This window comes from Galeopterus variegatus, unplaced genomic scaffold (assembly GCF_000696425.1).
Source record: "Galeopterus variegatus unplaced genomic scaffold, G_variegatus-3.0.2 Scaffold1303, whole genome shotgun sequence".
Lineage (NCBI taxonomy): Eukaryota > Metazoa > Chordata > Mammalia > Dermoptera > Cynocephalidae > Galeopterus > Galeopterus variegatus.
In genome coordinates, this window is record NW_007727414.1 from 121,217 (window position 1) to 135,528 (window position 14,312).

Genomic DNA, 14,312 nt, shown 5'->3' on the forward strand with positions numbered 1-14,312 from the left:
GGGTTGCGATCCGTTGCCGGACACGAAAAAGGACAAAAAGGAAAAAAAAAAAAAAAAGAAAATGTTCTAGAATAAGATAGTTGTGATAGTTGCATAACGTTATGAATATACTAAAACCCACTGAATTGTACACTTTAAGGGTGAATTTTGTGGTTTGTGGATTATTATATCACAAAATAAAAAAAAGAAAGAAGAAAGGAAGGAAGAAAGGAAGGGAGGGGGAAGGAGAAAAACAAAAGAAAAAATTTTTCACTACCCCAAAGCCACACTTCACTGCTTCTCATACTTTTCTTTATAAAAATTGTTTTCCATACTTTTAAATGATGCTCAGGCTGGAAGAGTCCTGTTGCCCCCAGAGCCAGGTCCGTGGCCGTCAGTACGATGAAAGGAGCCCTGAGAAGGTGGTTGTGACTAGAAATCTCTCCCCACCAGTTCTTTCCTCCCTCCCTCCCTCTCTCCCTCTTTTCCTTCCTTCCATCCATCCCTCCATCCCTCCATCCCTCAGGCACCAGCACTACCTGCCCAGGGGGCCTCGCAACTAAGAGCTAATCCTTACAGTTACCCTCTGAAACTGACACTCTGTTGTTAAATCTGCCTTATTAAATACTAGTTTTCTGAGATTTTAAAATTTATCACCTATCTGGGAATTAATTGATCACAGCTTTCTAACCATACAGCTGGCTGAAAGGGAAGGAGATACAGGAGAGAGGGACTTTAGTAAGAGCAAAGGAAGGGGAAGGTTGGCAGCAAGTGGTACCTCCCAGAATAGGCAAATCTTGCTGGGAATCGCATCGGGCACTAGGAATGTTCAAGGTCACAGGAACAGAGATAAACATGCTGACTTACCAGCCCTGAGAAGGTGGGTCTGCTTGCCACCCTGGTCAGGCCTGTGGCTGGTCACCATGAAACCTTAGGCCTCTGAAGCATGGTCCCTCAGACTTGGAGGTCCTTTAAAAACACCCAGAGCTGATGATATTGCTGTGGCAGAATACTGAGTAGAAAGGGCTGGCAAAGCTGGCGGCTGGGTCCCTCCCATTGCCCTGTGGGGGCCTCAGGAATCCTCAGTACCTGTGTTTTCAGTCATTCTCAGTTGAGCCTGTTTCTCTATTGGATGCCAAGTTCTCCTAGTAGCCTCCCTAACAACATATTTTCTGCGGATTTGCCCAAGAGTAAAGTAAAAAGAGCTGGTTTTCAAAAAAATGAAAGTAGGAAGAAGCAAATGGAGGTTTAAAAATGGGCCTGAAGTTCTTTTCCGCAGGGTGTATGGAACTCTAAAGAGTGAGTGAGCATCTGGGCCTGGGACTCCTGGGGAGAGGTGGGGAGGAGGCAGGAGGCCCTGGAGCAGGGTAGGCCTTTGAGCAAACATGCCGCCCTCCTGTTCAGGGTTGGGCTGGCTGGGCTGGGCCGGGCTGGGGTGGGCAGGGCAGACAGGGTGTTGAAATTAAAATTGGTGGAGGAATTTGAAGAATGGCAGAGGGTGGGGAAGGGGTAATTACATAGGCTGCACATGAGGGCAGATATGGGCACCAGGGTGAGGGTGGGAAGTGGAAGGGGATCGTCATGCATGGTGGTCAGTGGTTCTGCTTGACCAGCAACCTGCACCTCCTTCTTTTGGATACAGCACCACACATTTCTGAGGGAACTAGCTTTCCCCCAATTCCATGTTGTCCTGGTGGGACTGTCAGCACAGGATCCAAACCAGCCAATAAGACTCTGTCTGGGAATCTGAACCTGAAGGTCACATAAGGAGGCTGGCACTACCTCTGCCCAGAGGCAGCTTTCCTGTTCCTGAAACCTCAGGCCCTCCTTTCCTGGCCTTCCTGAGGTCATGGGATTCAACCCTTTCTTCAACTCTGAGCTAGCAGTCTTCAAATTAAAGCCCCTATTTTGGCTTAAGTTAGCTGAACCCAAACTGATATAGCATGTAAAACATGATGCCATGGTAATAATTAATTCCCACTATTTACTGAGTGCCTGCCATGTTCCAAGAACAGTGTGGGGCACATCACATACATTAGTTCTAATTCTCATTCCACAGATGCAGAAACTAGGACTTGGAGATTAATACCATGTCTAGACTTCCACAATTAAAAGAAATGGAAAGGGGATTCAGGTACAGTTTGATCTGGCTTCCAAGCCTAAGCTCTCTCTCCTTCCTCCCTTTTTTCCTTCCTTCTCTCCTTCTCTTCCTCCTTTCTTTCCTTCTGTTCCTCTCATCTCTGTTTTGGGTTTGGACATCACGGGCAGAGCTGAGTTGACCACACTCCTCAGTTCCTGGTACTTGATTACCACTGGTCCATGCAAAGTTCCTCTCTTGTTTTATTACTCAAATTCTTCCCACCTCACCAAACCATCTTCCCACGGTCCGATGATCACTGCTCACATGTGATGGAGTCTGGCCTTTCACTGACAGGAACCTCAGGTATTTGGTGGAGTCAAGCCTTTGAATTTCTTTGTTTCCTTGAGGATCCAGAGCCAGTTTGACCTGGGAAACTTTGCAAGAAGACTCTCCAGCAGTCCCATCAATTGGCCAACCCATCATCCTTGCTATAGGCTCAACTCTGAGCATGGCTGATATGTGGAATTGGTAAGAAAGGGAAAGACCCAGTCCCCATCCTGAAGAAGTTTAAAATTTCATTCATTCAACAACTACATATGGAGCGCTGACTTCATGTGCCAGGAGGTCCTGGGACAGAAAGATCAATACATCAGTTGCTGCCCTCTGAGAGCTAAGAGCATTGTGGGAAAGAAGACAATTAAGCAATCACCACCTTGTGTCATAGGCGAGCTCAGGTAGATGCAGAACCCAGGCCTGGGTGTAGCACTGATAGTAACATTAACTGCAGACAGCACTGAAGGACGCTATGTCCATATAAGCACCATTGTTTCTGCTCGCCTCCCTCGGCATCATGCAGTAATGTGGGCAGACTTTCCATTGCATTTGGAGGAGAAGTTTGGGATGGCCAAACTTAAAATGCAGACAATGTGGCATGCAGTAAATTAAAAAACTCACTGTGGGGGGCCACAGGGGACACCTCAGAGAAGGAAAAGTCATCCTAGACTAGACCTGTGGAAGCTGGGGCCTAGGGGACCTCACACTATCAAGTGGAACACAGATGTCCCCGTGTGCAGATGCCTGCCCTGGAGAAAGCAAACAGAGTGTCTAAAATAAACCCCAATCAAAAGACACGGGCACAGAGGACTGTGCCCTGTGGGTGGAGTCATAGCTGGATTCCTTCCTGCTCGTGTAACTCCGTGTGTGGTCTGGGATAAATGGCAGTGGGGCAGTTTAGCTAACAAGGTGAGTGGTCCTCGAGCAGCCCTACTGTCCGGCAGGTGAGAAAGCGGCCATGAGCACTCCCCCTACCCAGACAGACACAAGGGTGCCCAGAACAGAAGCTGCTCATTAGGGGCTATCCACTCGGGTAGGTCAAAGCCTCCCAGATCAGCAAATCAATATGAGGACACCTAAAAAGTTCTATAACTCAGGTCAGTATGTCCCCAGCCCAGCAGTGCTGAGCGGGAGGGAGCTCACGCTGGAGGACATGGGTTGATGGTTTCCTAGAACCTCGTCCACGCAGATTACAGGATGGGTGCCTAGGCTCTGATAGCAGTCCCCAGCCCTTCCTCACTCAGGACCTGGTGACCATTTGACCCACAGCTGAGGGACACGAGGGCTATTAGACCCCCTCTGGGGGCCTTTTGCTGCTGGTTTCTGTTGGGGCAGGAATCTCCTTGCTGTGTCTGCCTTGATCACACTGATTAGGATATGGTTTGGGGCCCCATCTGCATGTGCCTCTCACTGCGAGCCAGGAGAGTGGGAGAGGATAGTGAAGTCACTTAGCGGGAAGACTCTTGTCCTGGAGCTGGAGAGAAGTCCCCAGTGGCACAGCACACAACACACGCTGTGTACAGCCCATCTGCATGTGCCTCTCACTGCGAGCCAGGAGAGTGGGAGAGGATAGTGAAGTCACTTAGTGGGAAGACTCTTGTCCTGGAGCTGGAGAGAAGTCCCCAGTGGCACAGCACACAACACACGCTGTGTACAGTGCTGTCCATCCCACCCCTGCTGTGGGGTGCTGGGGCTTGGCAGGAAGGGAAAGACCAAACTGGGGAGAAAGCCCAGAGGAGGATGTTCACCTTCCTCTGGGCTTGAGAGATGGGCGCCTTGGAGTAGGAAGACAGGAAAAAGGGAGGGAATGGTGTTCCAGAGAAGGGGAAGAGCTTGAACAAAGATGCAGGCGTAGGAATGGGGAGTTTGGTGAGAAGTGGGGAGAAGGCACCAGAAGAGGAGTTTTGGAGAATAATAGACCCCCTGGGCCAATCTGCTGCCTCCTCCCCAGTTCCTTTGCTGCAGTACCAGGCACAGAAGATGAGATATTCCCTGAGGGCCACATCCTCTGTGCCTTTCCTGTCTCCCTTCTGCTATCCCCCAGGTCCAAATAGCCAAGCTCCAGGAGCTCAGAAAACAAAGGGTGGGCTTTCCCAGGCCCCTCACAGCTTCCCTGCCTGTTCCTCTGTTCCTCTGGGCCTCTTGCCTCTTATCTTTGCCCTGGATTACTTTTTCTTTCATGTAAAAAAAAAAAAAAGTCATCGAGTGCACACACACACACACACACCTCTACATCTACTTAATTTGCCAATGGTTCCTCAGTGCCCTTGGGATAAAATCCCAAATCCTTACTCTCAGCCACCCCCACCTGCCCCACCTGGCCCCTGGCCCTGCCACTCCCATCTTCCTCTCTTAACTGCACACATTCCAGGGTCTTCTACCTGGTGGCCTTTGCCCACACTGTATCCTCTGATGACAAGGATCTTCTCTGGTAAATCCTGACTCGCAGGCTTCAGTGTAAACATCACTTCCTCACAAAAACCCTCCTTCCTGGTCTAAACCGAGTACCCCTTTCCACCCTCTCTCTTGGGACCCTGTGGTTTTCCATCAGACCATTCATCCTGGCTTCTATACCATGTGTCTCTTTATGTGATCCTGCATTTCAAGCCCATTCCTTGTGCAGGGGTGCCAGCTTCTCGAAGTGAGGTCTGTCTCCTTCACCCTTATTCCCCAGTGCCCAGTGCATGGCCTGACATGTATTTATTTTCTAAGTATTCAGATGACACCCCTCTGGCTATAGGGTGAAAATCTAAGCTCCTGGCACAAAGACCTTTCACCATCTGACCTTTGCCTGCTCTCCTGCCTGGTGTCCCTCAAGTTGGCCACCCCAACCCCTACCTCCTTAAGGACCCTAGACTCCAGCCAAAGCAGGGTACTTGCTATTCTTTGAAGATAACCTGCCCTTTCTCATCTCCATACTTTCCTATTAGTTTCTCTCTCAGTCAAGAATGGCAAACTCCTATTCAACCTTCAAGACCCATTTTGACATTCTTCCTGGATTCTCCAAGGCAGGGTTCACTGTCCCCTCTTCTGTCCTCCTTCCCCACAGCAGGCTGTGTCCTTGCTTGCTCTCCATCCCCTCTCCTCCATTAACCTCCACCAAGTACCCTCTATCCCTCTTCATCTCAAGCGCCTATGACAGGCCGCAGCACGCAGTAGGGGACTCAAAGCAAAGATCTTACATGCTGAATGGTTTCTGCTCAATTAAGGGAGGGACGTTCCAATGTTACAGTGGACCCCCAAACAGTGTGGGCTTCCTTGTAAGGTAGTAAGCTCCCCAGGATGGGGAATTCTTTAAGCAAAGACTGCAAACCCTATACAGTGATTTTCAAATTCTTTGTGATCCAACACACACATATGTAACAATCACACTGCAAACAAGTTTCACAAAATACTTACCTTTTATTTTTCCATGCAGTAAACCCTGGTATTTTTATCCTATTTCATTTTTCATATATGCTGGTTTTGACCACTAAAAATTGGTTTCGGGGGCCACAAAGGGTCAAGACTCAGTTTGGAAAACACTACTGCGGAAACCAGCTTGCTAGATTCCCTGACCTCCACATTACCCCAGCTCAGTGATCCTATTTAGCATCATTTCCTCTTCAGTGCAGCTCTTGACACCAGTGGGCATCTCTGAATAAGTGTATCCTTTCAAAAGTCTGGTTCTCTTAGAGCTGAGTAGGGACCAGAAGGGGAAGTTCTTGGGACCCTGGGTGGAGGGGTGCCTGTTGACTGTGGGCCAGCTTCAGGTAGGAGGGCTCCCAGGTACAGCTGCTGTGAGACCAAGGCCTCCCATTCATTCATGCAACAAAAATTTACTGAGTACCTACTATGTGCCAGGGACTGTCCCAGTCTCTGGGGGTATAAGCATGAACAAGAGATTAAAAACCCTTGCCACACTGGTGAGAATGTGGAGAAACTAGAACCCTTGTGCATTGCTGGTGGGAATGTAAAACAATGCACTCACTGTGGAAAACGGTATGGCAGTTCCTCAAAAAGTTAAACATAGAATTACCCTATGATCCAGCAATTTCACTTCTTTGGGTATAGACCCAAAAGAATTGAAAGCAAAGATTCAAACAGCTATGTGTACAAACATTTTCATAAATGCATTATTCATTCACAATAGCTGAAAGGTAGAAACCACCCAAATGTTCATGGATGGATGGATTGAACAAAATACAGTATAGTCATACGATAAAATACTACTCAGCTTTAAAAGGAAATAAAGTTCTAATACATGCTACAGCATGCACGAACCTTAAAGAGATTACCCTAAGTGAAATAAGCTAGACACAAAGGGACAAACACTGAATGTTCCACTTATATGAGGTGTCTAGAGTAGCCTGAAGAGCTGTAGACACAGAAAGCAGGATTGTGGCTGCAGGGACTGGGGGCAGGAGGATGTTGAATGGGAGCAGAGTTTCAGTCAAGGAAGATGACACATTCTGGAAATGGACGGTGGTGATGGTTACATATTATGAATGTACTTAATGTCACTGAATTGTACACTCAAAAATGGTTAAAATGGTAAATTTTGTTATGTATATTTCATCACAATTACAAAAAATAAAAACAAACAAAAAACCAAAAGCCTGCCGCATGGAACTTCTGGTCTTTAAGGGTGCCCCAGAGAAGAGTTTGTTAACGAAGAGGAGTGTCACCTCTCCCACCTGAGAGCAGGGTCACAGACTGCATGGGGGTTCTTCAGCATAGTCTGGGGTGGGTGGTGGGAGGGTCGGGACACAGAAGGTCACACACAGGTTCCCCTCACTCTCCACCCAGACTAGTTCCTCTTCTGTTTTCAGTTTCCAGCACGTTCACATGAAATCTTGCTTGAAAAAAAGGCCACCACTGCTTACAAGCATGTTTTTTTCTAAAACCACTGCCTTCCTTCTCTAAAATGACCCGATTGAGAGACGTTTCCATGACGAGTGAGCAGGCAGGGTTGCCTCTGCAAGAGGGGTCTGCTGAGCGGGCAGGGTGGGGCTCAGATGGGCAGGGCTCTTGCAGCCCTTCCACCCTTCCCCTGGGCTGGGGTGGTCAGTTAGATTTCTGATGGCCCCATCTCCTCCTGGAGGCCAGGGTACTCAAATGAGTCACCTCTGGTCTTGCCTAGGGCAGGGTGTGGAAACGGCACCTGATTTTGGCATTGGAAACCTTGGCTCCAAGTCCTGACTGGGCCTTTTATGAAACACTTAACATCCCAGCCTGTTTTCTTAGCTGTAAAATGGGGACAATCCAACACCACCCGTCTCCCGGATAGGACGTGTCACCACACCTCAGAGGATACTCAGCACAGTGCTGGGCGCAGAGGAGCACACATGGGGAGCTTTAGTGTTCAGGCCATAAGGCTCAGAAATGGGGGCTGTGGGCCCTGCAGTGCCTGGGAGGCCCCGGGGCGGGGCCCTGAGTCCTCGGACCTACCGGGCTGGCCTGGCCAGAGTGTTCAGGCCATAAGGCTCAGAAATGGGGGCTGTGGGCCCTGCAGTGCCTGGGAGGCCCCAGGGCGGGGCCCTGAGTCCTCGGACCTACCGGGCTGGCCTGGCCAATCCCAGCACTGCTTGGGGCACAGAGGGGTGCCCCGTACACGGCTGTGTCCAGAGCAAACAGCCTGGAGAGTCCAGGACCAACCAGACACTGCAAATGTTTCTGAGCCAAGTCACAGTTTCAGAAGGCTCCAGCCCGCCACCCCCAGGAGCCCCACCCAGGTGATGTGACTACACCCTGCACTACCCTCCCTCCATCTCCGCATGTGACAGTTCTGTGCCTTCCATGCTGGGCTGTGACTTCTTGAAGGCAGGGACCCAACCTACTCATCTCTTCTTCCCCAGTACATAGAGAGGGTTCAGTGACTGCGTGGTCAGTGGTGATGATGATCATGATGATAGTGACAGTGACAATGACCCTCACAGCAGCTATCCAGCACATGGCTCTTACCCCAGGTGTGGCACAGTTCTAAGTGCCCTTGGTATGACCTTGATATGACCTTTCAAACCTCACAAAAATCCTAGCAGGTGCATACTATTGCCATGATCCTTCTTTTTAGTGAAGGGACCAAGGCTCAAAGAGCTAAGGTGCCTTGTAAAAGGTCACACAAAGTGACAGAAGCAGTACTTGAGCCCTGGTGCCTTGATTTACCCTTTTAACTGCTACTCCAGGCTGTTGGACAAAGGTGTCACCTCTCCTGATGACTACTTATCATAGGAGGGGACTTTAGAAGTCCTCAGGCCACCTTCTCACAGAAGCTCTAAAATCTGAGTCACTGACACGGAGGCCATCCTGGAACCGCCCTTCCATCTTTCTCAAATGGAACCCCAGCCCGCTGCCCTCTAACATGCCCACAAGACATAGAAAATGGTCTCCTCCTGCCCTCCCATGGTTCTTCCGCTGTATGAGTTTGCCTCTCTCCTCCAGGCTGACAGCCGACCTCCGTCCCCAGACCTCCTCCAACCTGGTGACCCGCCTGGATATTTCCTACTCGGGTCAGTGTGCTGGAGCCTGGAGCCCACAATGGCCGTCCATGTGGCCTGAGAAGCAGGCAGTGGAGAGGAGCTATGGCCCCTGCCTTGATCTAGGTCCTGGCCTCACGTGGGTGGCCAGCCTCTCCTGAGCCTCACACTCTTGGGCCACATGGAGCCCATGGAAACTCAGCCCCCTTGGGTCCCTCTAGTCCCCCCACTCTATACTAGTATGACTCACTTTAGTGAACCCAAGTATTAAATGTTACATTTTGCCTTGTAAAATTTCCTCCTTTCTCACCCTGACAAGACTGTTCTGAACCCTGAATTTGTCACCCCAAAGCCATTTACTGTCCCTCCCAGGGCTGGGTCATCTGCAGCCCAGAGAAGCGTCCCTTCAGTGTCTTTATGGAGAAAATAAATAAATTGCTGAGCAAGACAGGTTCTGGTTTCCTCAACTGTGTTTAAATCCAGCACTAATAAATAGATCTGTCTCTGGTCAGACCACGTCTGCCCAGAAGTGCTGATTTGAGGGCTCTGGCCCCCCTGGATGACCGCCTTTGGGGGATGTGATAGGTGGCTCTTACTCTGAGAAGGTGTTGAGAAGCCCCCACTACCATCTCCTCTACTGTTGGGGCTTCATTGCACTCTTCATGATCTTTGTTTTACTCCCCCTGCCCCCCCCCCGCCCCAGTCTGAGGATTATTCTCAAGGGAGATGGAGTTGGAACAAAGTGGGAACGGGCACTTCTTTCTGTCTGACGTTAACACTCCACATCTTCCCCCAGCAGAGGAGAGTTGTTGCCTTGCTCATCCTCTTGTTCCAAATAGACCAACAGGGATGCAAACAAACAGCCTTGGTGCTGACCAGGATTCCTTTACAACCACTGCTAATTCTGGACTTCAATCCTTCTGGATATTCTGACATACCTGTGGGTGTGTCATAACCAAGGCGTCTGGCAAATGTGAAAAATCAGTAGGTTCATGGCAATCTCAAGTCAGCTGTCCTCTTTGGCTGTCCAGCCCCCTTTCTCCCTGTTAAAATCACTTGTGATTTTATTGCCAGAATCTCATTCCCACCAGTTAGAATGCTTTCACTTGGGAGGTTTTTATCTACCCCTCACATTATATCTCCTCTGAATTAAGAATTCCTTTAGGCAGTTTCTTGAGACCATCACTTTGATGAATCCCTACCCCATTTCTGGCCTTGGGGACATATCACAGAGTGGTCTTGTAAACCCTCTGAAATCTTTTCAAAGACCTTTGATATTATTTGATGTTTTTATTATTTATTGTTATTCTCCCCCCACATCAGGAGAAACAGTTTCATCATTTTGTAATCAAATAACATTTGCAAATATCAACAAGAGGATGTGTAATGTATTACACATGCATAATGCACAGTAACTGCTGTTGACAGAAACCTCCTGGTGATATGACAGATCTCCAATCCCCCTTCATGCTTGCTTTCTCAGTGATCTAATACACACCCATCCTGCAGCTGCATCTTCCTGACACCCATCCCTGCCACCTCATCCCCAACTGGGAAGTCAAATGGAATTTGTTCAGGGCCCTAAACCTGGCCTCACCTAGAAGGGATGGAGGAATCTGGGAAACCTTCGTGGAGGAGGTGGCTCATGCATCAAGATATAATATTATATATATCTTGATTTATTATTATTATACATGTAACATACATTTACATATGTTACATATATATGTTAATATTTCTCATTATACTTTGAGAACAGGAAGCATGTCATTACATTCTCAGTGTATAGCACATGGAGTACATAGTAATACATTTACATATGTTACATATATATGTTAATATTTCTCATTATACTTTGAGAACAGGAAGGATGTCATTACATTCTCAGTGTATAGCACATGGAGTACATAGTAGTATTTCAGGTCAGGTGGGGTTTATCTGTCTGGCGGCTGTAGGCAGGGGACAGCAGTGCAGAAAGAAAGGCAGGGCACCATCCCTAAGGTAGGAAGAGTGGGGAGAACAAAGGCCGGGAGAGGTCTGTGAGGGGCAGCTGTGGACACCACCTCTACAGGGCAGGCAAGAGGAGGGGCTGAGGCTATAAGGTGGGAAGAAGAAAGCCCATTTGATTTCAAAGACCCACTTTTGAATTTACCTTTGGGGAAGCACTTGGTAGAGCAGTCAAGTGGGGTGTCAGGCCTAGTGTCCCTATCTCTCACTGACCCAGTGAGCGCAACTGAATAGTGCCTGCTTTTCTGTCTTCAATTTCAATTTTAATTAATCAATATAAAAAAACCCAGTCTCTCAGTCAGACTGGCTGCATTTCAAATGCTCAATAACCACATGTGTCTGATGGCTACCATACTGAATGCACAGAACATTTCTGTCATCACAGAAAGTTCTATCAACAGCAATGTTCTAGAATAAGCAAATGAGCAATTCATTCTGGGATCGCCTTTCCTCAGGAATACAACATCTTTCATCATTTCTATTAAACCTGTGATTCTAGATGCAAATGCTTCTGAGAGAGGCGCTGGAATGACTTAAATTCTTACCAAAGAGTAACTGGTTGATATGAAGGGCCAGGAGAAAGCCAGCGTCTCAGGAAATCATTCACCCAGGGCTGAGTATATGGAACAGTACACCGGCTAAAGGGCATCAGAAAATAAGACACTGTCAGAAAATAACTAAACGTGCTGTCTGAGGATGCTTATGGGTAAGATTTGAGCTTCTCCAAAGGATGTGGAAAACTTTGTGATCTGGGAGAAAAGGAAATGCCCCCAAGATTATTCATCTTCAAATGAGAAGACAGTTTATTTCCCAACAGTCCTCAGCAGGGAGTTATTACATGAGAAACAAGTTTGGCTCTACTTCTGCGGAGGGGAGAATAAGAAGTGGATGCAGGCCTTTGCAGAGGTGGATACCTGTGAACTTGACCCTCCTCTGCCCTCTACATTCACTCTATGGACAGACCCATGGCTTTATTCATCTCCTCCACACCGATGCCTCCCAGAACCACTCCCCCGACCCAGGCCTAGAGATCCGAATACTCACTTATTCCACCAGAAGCTCAAAGGTATTATCACAGTCTCTGCCTCCCGCCTCCACGCTCCTCTTCCTATGCTCCCAATCCTGGCTCATCCACCTGCTCACACCCTCGTCCAGGTCAGCACCCTGTGAATCACGCCAGGCTCCTGCCCCATCATCCCTCCTCCATCAAGGTCACCACATCTTGGCCACCTCTCCACTCTGCCTGAATCCACCCAGCCAGGCATTCTGTCTGGCCCTGCCCTAACTGCAGGCCTTGTCCTGCCACACCTGCACTCTGTCAGGGGCCACCTGTGGCCTCCCTGCTTCCAGTCATGGCCACAGCCTGGTGGTTCTTAACCACGAATGAGCAACAGAATGACCGGGGAGGCATTTAAAATCTAGACCCTGACCTAGTAGATCTGGCTGGGTTGAGCATGTGTATTTGTAAAAGGGCCCCAGGTGATTCTGATGCATGCTCTTAGTTAAGAACTATGGCCTCCTCCTCATTATTAATAACAAAAACAATAATTAACATTTTTTGTGCACTTAACATGCACTGCCTCATGTAATCTTCATGACAACTCTATGAGGTAGGAGCTATCATCTACTCCCATTTTACAGTTGTTGAAACAGGCACAGAACGTCCCATAGCTAGTAAGGGGAGGACGAGAACTTGACCCACCACTCCTAACCTCTCTGCTTTCCATGCCCCTTTATAAAATCAAACTTGTCATGTGGCTCCCCTCCTAATACCATTTAATAACAGTTCTAGAAAAAAAGTGTGGGGACACATTCACGATTTCCCTCTCCAGTCAACCTCCCACCAATAGCTTCTTAACTGTAAAAGAAATACCTTCATCAGGGTAGTGGTTACATTGCAAATACCTATGTAAAAAATGGGGGCTGGCCGTTAGCTCAGCTGGTTAGAGCATGGTGCTATATAACACCAAGGTCAAGGGTTCAGATTCTCTAGCAGCCAGCCACCAAAAAAAAAAAAATTTTCACTGAGATGTATGCTTAGGATTTGTGACTTTATGTTCGCTATTTCTTAATTTAAAAGGTCCTTAAAAAGTTACTTAAAAAAAGAAAAAACCTAGCAAATGACAAAAAAAAAAAAATTTTCACTGAGATGTATGCTTAGGATTTGTGACTTTATATTCGCTATTTCTTAATTTAAAAGGTCCTTAAAAAGTTACTTAAAAAAAGAAAAAACCTAGCAAATGCAAAACAGGGAAAAACATGCATCCACCAAAGAAACTAGGAAACAGCCATCGAAATGCAAGCAACTGTGAAAATTTTTTCTGGCAATAACACAGATAAGAACAAATTAAGAAAAGAGCCCCTGAGCTGACCCACAGGAAATCCTTGGAGGAGACCAGGTTTGGAGAGGACACTGGCTGGAGCCAAGGTCCCATGAACGACTGACAGGAGACCCTAACACAGGGGTGGGAGCTTGGCTACAGTTGGGGACATAGGCCAGGTACTGCAGCAATGGCAGGAGCAGCGACACTGGGGCTCTGAGGATTCACAGGACTGTCTGCGCCAGGGGCAGGGGCTGCCCCAAGTGGAAGTCATGAGAGTGAGTGGCTTCTTCTTAAAGAGGCTGTGATTTCTGCACCAGAAAGAAAGTCCAGCCTCACCAAATCCAGCTCCTGGTGTACAAGGGGTCTTCATGGAAATATTCATATTATCTTTTAATTCTATTTTTTCACAAACATTGAAGTACCCTCGTATTGGGTGCTTACAGATACAAAGGGCCCAACTGGGGTCACTCATGCTCCCAGTTCCCATTATGCAGTCCAGGGGAGCAGGGCTTACCAAATGATTTTGAAGTCCATTCTAAAAGAGCAAAGAAAATTATTTTCAGTTAATTTAACTACTAAGAAAAAAAAATTAAAAAAAAGAAAATTCTCAGAAAAATGCGTGATAAAGAACACCTTCCCCTAGCACCTATTAAAATATATTTAAAGAAAGTGTGATCAACACAGTTGGTGCTGGTATAGGAACAAACAATTCAACGTAACAGACCAGAGAGTCCTAGAGCAGACCCAGGTAGGTGTGGAAATGTAAGATACAGGTGGAATTGCAAATGAGAAGAAGAAGGAACAATATTTTAACCATTGGTGACTTTGGGAAAAAGAGGTTAATTCCTTAACTCTCACAATTCACCAAAGATTCCATCTAGATCAAGATTTAAATGCAAAAATAAATAAATAAAGTATTAAGAGATAGTTTATGTGAATACTGTGGTCCCTCGGTATCTGAAGAGGATTGGTTCCAGGACCCCCTGCAGATAACAAAATCCCTAGACACACAAGCCCTGATATAAAATCATGTAGTATTTGCATATAACCTATGCACATCCTCCCATTATACTCTAAATCATCTGTAGATTACTGATAATACTAATACAATGTAAATGATATGTAAATAGTTGT

General features: G+C 47.4%; 1 long non-coding RNA gene across 1 annotated transcript in view; it reads right to left on the reverse strand.

Annotated features, from left to right (window-relative positions):
* LOC103593224 overlaps positions 1–11,882 on the reverse strand; it is a 17,011-nt gene extending 5,129 nt beyond the window's left edge. The window contains exon 1 of the long non-coding RNA XR_550725.1: positions 11,400–11,882. This is a non-coding gene — a long non-coding RNA (uncharacterized LOC103593224). The remainder of the gene's footprint in view (positions 1–11,399) is intronic.
* Positions 11,883–14,312: the final 2,430 nt, after the last annotated feature.